Consider the following 7995-nt stretch of genomic DNA (forward strand, 5'->3'; position numbering starts at 1 on the left):
ATTATAGAACAAGGTCTGAAGAACAAAACATCCTTCTTGTAAATGGGCTTGAAATCAAAGGTCCCTTCACCTTTTCAATGACCCTATGATACACCGGTCAAAAATAAAAACAAGACACTGGTTAACAAATATCACAGATACTACTCACATCCTCATTCTTTCAGTACAATAATAACAAGACTGTTCCATTTGTACCTACCTCAGTGTTACCAAAAGGTAAGTACTTGCCACAGAAAACTATGTATCTACCCCAGTATATGTCATAAGAAATAATTTTGTCAGCTAAGCCCTACAGGCTTACTGCATACAATGACACAGGGTGGTCAAAATAAAGAACTAGAAGGGGTCTTGTAAGTCCAGCCCCTGCCAAAGATGAACACATCACAGCATCACTTCATAACCTTAGCATGTTGATTCAAAATTGATTTTTTTGTACTCCCTATTTCTAAAAGGCTGGCATAGAATTTCAGTCGTCTTGTGTGCCAAGAAGACTGTTCATTACGTTTTGAATAGAAAAGTTACAAAAAAAGTCTTCATCCTTTACATGGACAACTGTTTACTGTAGCCAAGATGTATTTTCCTTGTGCTTTGTAATCAGATATTAGTATTTCCCTAACTTGACTTGAAATATCTCTATCAGTCTGCCTAGTGATAGCATTTGCCTTTTTCATGACCCCGTCAGTTCTGTGGATGAGGTGTTTCCTGACTGACCACTGTATCAATGCCTTTCTTCTCCTTTGGCGGTTCCAATTAAGGATTTCCCAGCTTGCAGCAGAACTTATTTTTCTAAGTTACCAAAAGCATATTTTAAATTTCACTCAGTTTCTGCTACTCCATCACGTTGAGCTACTCGGTTCTTCCTGAATGATACTTCTTCAGCATTCGCAATACTTCTGACATCATGTCATGACTAACATGCTACTATTTTTTGTCCTTAGTTATTAGTGGAAGAATGATAAAAGACTGCTCCTAAACTGATCCTTGAGGAACTGCATTACTAACCTCCCCTTAGACCACTATTTCTGCTTTCTGCACAGCTTACCATCATCATCAGGTCTTTACCCAGTTCTTTGTTCATGTTATACCTCCCATTTAGCTCAGCTAATACATCCAGTTGTGATCAAGTGGTAACTGGTCTACTGAAATCCAAAAAGACTACATTTACTGTACTTCTCTTGTCTAGAAAAATCAATTTTCTCTTATAAGTGGCAATAGAGAACGTTCAAATTGCAGCTCTTCAACTTCCAGTTTCACAGAAAGACATTGACCTGTTAGTCAATAGCAAGAAACGGCACAGTCCAGGAGCTCGCAACTCATCTGGATTGTTATTCTGCCTCCTGAATCATTGGTAGGTAATCCTAGTATCCATGCTGTAGGGAGTACGAGGCAGTAATAAAGAGCAGACAGAAGACAAATAAGAAAACCCAACATCCTCTCCACAATATTTCTACATTGCCTGACTTGTAGGCTTTAGTTCTAAATCTTTGCAAAGTTGTATGTAGAACCTCTTTCAGTAACTCAAATCATGATTACATGCTGTCCACACAGCACATCTTACAGCTACAATCTAATGACTCTATGTCATCAGAAATCTTTGACAATCAAGATTCTGTATAAAGTTTATTGAACATAAAATAGCATGTTTCTCTGTAAGCCCAGTGCAAACTGACATGGAAGGAATGACTATACCTTCCTTTGGAAATCATATTATATGAGGACAAGTTGATAGGACATAAAATAAATTCACACTTGTGTTAGGATAATCTGAAAATCTCTCTTTGCTAAGTTTCATGTGCAAGCAGTTTCCATCAGGATCCAAAAAAAAAAATACATTCCAGATTGCTTTCTGCTGAATAAATCCAAAATCTCTTTCCGGAGCAGCTTATCTTACTTCGGTAATGCCAGGTTCCAGTGGTTGTTAGTTATCTATCAGTTGTTAAATATTTACAGGAGCAAATATACTGGTATAGCATCTAGCTCAATTTTTTTTATCAGTGTAATTGCATGGTTAATGACCTTGAAAGGCACAGCCCTTTTTCTGAAGGACCTGCAGTAGCAACGAGACCGGCTCGAACATGACCCGCAACTGCCTGGAGGGGCTGTCTATATTGCCACCCTGTGGACTGGAACAAAGAAGTTGGGGCTGCTCTGCGGTAGCCACAATCACTTGCTTATTCGACAGAGCCCTTTCCTTCCCCCTAAGGTAAGCTTCTCCTTCAAGTAACACCCGGTTTACCTGTGGCACGTCCCATGGGGTTTGCTATGGCTAATAAACACCTATGGAATCCATCCTTTCACAATATAGGCTGCTAAACAAGAGGTGTTTTGCAAATTACTAATAACAAATGCAGGAGAAAAGGGATCTTGCATTTAGATTGTATTACTTGTGTTAAAACATTTCTAATGACACATTCATCTGTCTGCTACCCCCATATTTTTAATGTACTACTTTTTTCAAAAGTTAAAAGAAGCCATACAAAAAAGTAAACCAACTTGCCCATAAGTAACTCAAAATTTTGCAAAAACTTGATTAAAAAGAAAATATTCCCTTTCTAAAAGTCATATATTTTACTGGAATATACACACATACACATTTTTGGAAGAATATGGGCATATTCCTTTTCTTAGATGAAAACCTCTTTCATCTTGCAGGATGATGAAGATGTTAGGAAATAGTATGAGAGGGGTTAGCAGAAAAGAAAAAAAATGGCACCAGAGGGATATTGGGGATATAAATCAAGACAACAGCAAGAATGGAGCCACTCACTTCCCCTCTGTGGGCCTGGGTCCAGGCATGGTGAGGTACCCACCTGGGCTGAGGGGCTCCTGGCTGCGGGGAGCCCCCGACACTTCTATGGCAGCCTGGGCTCCCCAGGGGCTGTCCTTGGCTGGGAGACCAGCCCTCCGCCCCAGAGGTGCAAGCGGGGCCTGACACCCTCTCCTTGGCTGACCACCCAGCAGCTGCTCCTGCTTCTCCCCTTGCTGGGGTGCGGGCACTCCTGGGCCAGCACGGCTCACTCACCCTGCAGGAAGCCATCCCCATATCGAGAAGAACAGGTTCTCTCCTGTCCATGAGTTGAGTTGAGTGAGTCAATGACCTGGCTGAAGAACCTGTCTTCTTCTGCCCTCCACCATGGGCTGGAGGGTACTGCACTGGAGGAACCTCTTCTGGCTGGATGCTATGATGGAGAGGACAAGGGGCAACCAGCAAGCCAGGGCAGGGGCCTGTTCTTTTAGCAACCCAATTCCTTTCATTTAAAGTCATTGAGAAAAGCAGAGGGCAGCAGCAATATATGTTGTTTGCAGCCAGTCATAGTTTCAGGAATGAAATACAATATGGTCCTTTCCTTGTGATCCTGTCGTCCCTGGTATGACATCGGACAAGTCTGTCACTCTCCAAATATTTTCAAAGTGACATTACAGAGCATTGCAGCTAGTGGCAATTAATCATAAACACCAAGTTTGTTCTCTAATCTTGCCTTACAACATTATTAGAATTAACTATATTATTTTCTGACCCTTATAGGTACTGTAGCAGATACTGCTGTGAAATCTCTTACTCTAGGGATTGTATAGCAATATCTCACCAGTATTAACTGTATTTTTTTTTCAGTCATCTTCTACTTTGTAGTCACAGCAACGTATGGAGCCACAACAGCAATCACAATTACTCTCGGTTGTGTGATAAGACTAAAACAGGAAAAGATGGAAATGTAAAGACGGTGGTAAGTACACAGACAAATGCCTAAAGCACAGAACTCTCATTTGGAAGTGTAAAGTGGTAAAGATGTAATAAAAGTGAAGAAGAAGAAAATTCAGAGGTTAAATGAAATGCTCTCTCTGCCAGCCTGATCCTCACAAAATCTGCTCGAACCATCTTTTAAAATATGTAGAGAAAACACAAAATCCTTTTATGAGCCACCAATGGGTAAAATCCTTGACCAGCTGCTCAAATAGGGAGCACCCAGGCTCAGGACGAGACTCAAAATTCCCATCGTAGGGGACACTAATGATCATATTAGAACAGGAGATATGCAGGCAAAATGTTTCAGAGTTGCTTAGTTTTAAGGCTAATAATCAACGGCAGGTGGTTATGGAGTTTACCTGGCCAAGAAATGTTCTGTAGATCTTTAACTTGATCTAAGTTTTATGCTCTGCTGTTTTCAAACTCTACCTGATAAGTAACCAAAAGACACAGCTCCTCAGCTGGCGTGATTTGATTCCTCATGTGTGGTCTTCAAGGCTGCTGCTGTCAGCACACAGCAGTTCAAGCAGGGATACCTTGGAGGCTTTGGAGAAGCCAAATAAACTTGGGAGGCTGAATCTCTTTCCATGCAATTGTAAACTTCTCCAGATGGGAGAGAGGTCCTCTTGTGCCAGCAAGTATCACTGCAGAGGAGAAACAGGACAGCACTGGGCTGTCATAGAAACTCTCTCTCAGGCTATTGGGAATGCAACAGAGGCAGAATGTCCTATGCTATGACTTCCACAAGCATCCCATTCTGGAGTGTTTTTATGATGTCAGGGAATTTCCTTCAGCAATCTGACATGCCTAGAAATTGCCAGTCCACATTTACTGTGGAAGTAGCAGTGTCCTTAGCCACAAAATAATTAAAGGAAACAAGTTATGAATATCATGTCTGCTGCAGTTCATCCAGAACTGAGCTGACACTGATGCCCATGTGGCACTTTTCTCCTTTTTATCTTCCAGAAATACGCATGATCTTTATTTTTGTATATACTGGCAGTTTGCGTAATACTTACTTCAGCTTTGTATATAAACATTTCACTGAAGTAATATCAGCTCCAGCAGCATCATCCTTCTTTGTTTTGTTGTTCTTCTTGACACCATGGAGGGAGATGTGCTGTCTTTAACGTTGCACTGCATACATTCAGAAGATCCCAAAAATATCGCTTTCATCTTTGAATATATTTCATCTTTGGAATCACTTTAGGGGGGAACTACAGGTAAGGTGCATAGGTGTCTAAACACTTCTGCGGACAGCACCGAATTATCTGATCTCATGATGGGCCGCGTCGCTCTAACTTTCTTAGCCAGTAAAGTGCTGTTGCTCGGATCTTTCCCACCACACACATCTCTTGTCCAGCAGGCAACAGAACCTGTTGACTATTGTAGGTTGTTGCTTGCCATATTCATTAAGCAATGAACAGTGTTCTTTAATCAAGGTTGTTACCGTTTTCTTTTTCAATGCTGTAGTATACACCAAGATGCTAATAGATTGCTGAGCTACATCCAACTCCTGCGTGGCACCTTTGCACAGAGGTCTACCACAACACTTACTTTGATGGAGACAAGGTCATTCTGTCTTGGTCACCAAAACCCATGTTTTTTCTCATCTTTCTTGTTATTATGCTCCACTTATGTTTGGACCAGAGAGCTCTGGCTGTGTAGCATCAGAGCTGCGCTCCAGAGGAGCTCCTGGGAACAGACGATGCCGCTGAGGCTGGTGGCCAGAAGAGCGGTTAGCCACCAGGGGAGGGAGCATTTAATGATACGAAGCACCAATTGCTTTAGATAAGGATTTTATTCTGATGATTGTGCAAATCAAGCTCAGAAGCAAAATGTCTCAGAAATACAAACCCACAGGAGCAGTCGTAAAGCGAACGGCGAAGAAGTGTTTTTCCAGCAGCTGGACAGCTCGGGCTGGGATCAGTCTGAGGCACAAGGCTGTTGGAGGCGCAGGACAGCAAACGGCCATCACGGCAGGCCTCACAATGTCTCTGCACTCTTCAGACTCTTTCATGGACTCTTTGTTTCCAGGGGCACCATCTACTTTCAGTTGTTTGGCTGTTGCCGTTAGTACTGTGTACGGTAGCTGCCACTTTCAAGGCTGTTTTACCAGTAATGTTTCATCTTGCCACTTTCTCCAGGGACTATCCATAGTCTGTCTGAAATTAGTCTCTTTGCACAACTCCTTCCACAGTAATTTCTCACACAGTGGCACTTTGTGAGTGCGATTATATGCTAGGATTGCACTTGTCCACTTGCAATAAAGCTTGCCACACAGGTGACTTGTCGGCCACCATCTTAGTGCTGTTGTACTGCAGGCGATCACAAGTATAGCCTGGGAGGTGGGACCATTTTTTAACAGCGCTTGTGGCGTTAAGGTCCAGACTTCACATCTTTTGTGTCTGTGTGGTTTACCAAGTATGTGGGTCTTCGCACTGTGTAGGTCTTCAAAGTTGTGAGCTTTCTGTAAAGGTTTTGGCAGAGCTGTTCACATGTCAGAAACCTGAGAATCAAGTTTCAATATTCAGATTTAGATGTCCCTATGCAGAGGTAAATTTTCAACCTGGGGTATTTTTCAGAGTGTCCTGGAACAATTGTGTTCGGCTTACATTGACCACCTTCCAATGGCTGCAGTCATTGATCGTGTAAGAGATATGGGTGGGGCTGATGAAAAAGCCATGACATTTCTCCCTCCTGGGTTTTTGGATCAGTGCACTCACAGAAAGGATTCTAGAAGGGAGATGCGTTTTGCATCCTCCCCCATGTGTGGCTTGGCAGGACCGAGTCATCAGCAAAGGTCAAGGCGGTAATTTATTTTTGCCACACCATGGTATTTGCACTGGTGGAATCCATAGCCGCCTTTTTCTAGGTTGCAGAGTAATTGATTGGGCGAGATTGGATCCCCTTGTTTGACTCTAACCTTGTTGGTAACTGCCTCAGCATGCTTCTTTTTCAAATCCGGATGTGCAGTGGCACTTCCAGATCAAGTTTCATCTGACCACATGCTCAGATAGTTCTTCTTACTTCAGAACCAGAGGGCATGTTTGGGTCTCACTCAGCAGGAGGCCTTGGCTGGTTCTGTGAATACTGCCCATGAAGGGAATGTTTTTTCCTGGTATATTGAATGACAAGTTGGAGTGATTGTACACTCTCAGAGCAGCCAGGTTCAGCTATATGGCCTCTTTGTCACCCATTAATAGGCTGAGATTTTGTTACCCTGCTTGTCAGAATCCACGGAAAGAATATTAAGATGGTTGATCAGATTGTGATAGGTTTCTCAGTTTTGCCACATAAGTTGATTTCAGTATCAAAATAGTTCTATGTTCCTTGATACGGTGCAGTACACATGTTGCCAGTCATTAGTTCGAGTTCTGCTGCTGATGCTGCAAACGTCCCTCCATGGTGTCTTCAGCCAGATGGACTGAGACTCCTCAAACTGTTGTTCTGGTGAATTCTTATAATCCAGCTGACCTATGGACATATGTGACCACCACAGTGTATGCATGATCAGTTTTTGTTGATTATCTTAAACCATGTAAGAAACACATTTAAACTCCAAGCAAAGGACAGCCCTATGTGTCCATTTTTGCATAGGCAGAAACAGTTTTACTGCCTATATAAAATTATGGATGGTTCGGTCAATTCCTTAACTGAAAATAGGAACTGCAAGGGGTGGCTTCCTCAGACCCTTCCCTTCAGGGGGATTTGAACCGAGCTGTCCCTTCCAAAGCACAGCACGCCTTTGAGGAAGACATGTTGTCATGTCAGCAGTTTGCTGGCAGCTCCTATTGAGGCCCAAGAAGCAAGAAAAGGCCAGATCCTCAGGGCTGCTCCTCTCTACCCACTCCCCTTCAGGAGCATTTTCTAAGGAAGATTTCCATCTTCTTGTACTCAGCCTAAATTCTGTGAAGTCCAGAGCGTGTTTTGTCTTTCTCTTTGCGTTGCACGCACGCAGGACAGCAGCTGTATCACACAACAGACAGGTCAAACGGAACGTGTTCTTTGCTTTTATTGAAAGCTGAGATGTCTCAGGGCATTCCCTTGCCCGAGTCTAAATGTGGAAAGTTGTATTAACACAGCTACTGCCCAGCAGGGTACAGACTGGGCACAGATGAGCTGTGAAGTGGTGAAACCCATGCGCGTAGACACTCTCAGCGTACACCTCACCAGGACTCGGAGGAGGCTGAACACCTCCTCGAGGGACATTTCCTCCTTGGACACCTGCCAGGTGGACACCTGCCAGG

This window comes from Opisthocomus hoazin, chromosome 3 (assembly GCF_030867145.1).
Source record: "Opisthocomus hoazin isolate bOpiHoa1 chromosome 3, bOpiHoa1.hap1, whole genome shotgun sequence".
Classification (NCBI taxonomy): domain Eukaryota; kingdom Metazoa; phylum Chordata; class Aves; order Opisthocomiformes; family Opisthocomidae; genus Opisthocomus; species Opisthocomus hoazin.